The following is a 1,138-nucleotide window of genomic DNA, read 5'->3' on the forward strand; positions in this document are numbered from 1 at the left end:
CCTTTAAAAACATACCAGCAGATACATGACCTTGAATAAATATACCAGTATTGACCTGACCTTTAAAAACATACCAGCAGATACATGACCTTGAATTAATATACCAGTATTGACCTGACCTTTTAAAACATACCAGCAGATACATGACCTTGAATTAATATACCAGTATTGACCTGACCTTTAAAAACATACCAGCAGATACATGACCTTGAATTAATATACCAGTATTGACCTGACCTTTAAAAAACATACCAGCAGATACATGACCCTTGAATTAATATACCAGTATTGACCTGACCTTTAAAATATACCAGCAGATACATGACCTTGAATTAATATACCAGTATTGACCTGACCTTTAAAAACATACCAGCAGATACATGACCTTGAATAAATATACCAGTATTGACCTGACCTTTAAAAACATACCAGCAGATAAATGACCTTGAATTAATATACCAGTATTGACCTGACCTTTAAAAACATACCAGCAGATAAATGACCTTGAATTAATATACCAGTATTGACCTGACCTTTAAAAACATGCCAGCAGATACATGACCTTGAATAAATATACCAGTATTGACCTGACCTTTAAAAACATACCAGCAGATACATGACCTTGAATAAATATACCAGTATTGACCTGACCTTTAAAAACATACCAGCAGATACATGACCTTGAATAAATATACCAGTATTGACCTGACCTTTAAAAACATACCAGCAGATAAATGACCTTGAATTAATATACCAGTATTGACCTGACCTTTAAAAACATACCAGCAGATACATGACCTTGAATTAATATACCAGTATTGACCTGACCTTTAAAAATATACCAGCAGATACATGACCTTGAATTAATATACCAGTATTGACCTGACCTTTAAAAACATACCAGCAGATACATGACCTTGAATAAATATACCAGTATTGACCTGACCTTTAAAAACATACCAGCAGATACATGACCTTGAATAAATATACCAGTATTGACCTGACCTTTAAAAACATACCAGCAGATACATGACCTTGAATAAATATACCAGTATTGACCTGACCTTTAAAAACATACCAGCAGATACATGACCTTGAATTAATATACCAGTATTGACCTGACCTTTAAAAACATACC

Source organism: Cherax quadricarinatus, unplaced genomic scaffold (assembly GCF_038502225.1).
Source record: "Cherax quadricarinatus isolate ZL_2023a unplaced genomic scaffold, ASM3850222v1 Contig4903, whole genome shotgun sequence".
NCBI classification, from domain to species: Eukaryota; Metazoa; Arthropoda; class Malacostraca; order Decapoda; family Parastacidae; genus Cherax; species Cherax quadricarinatus.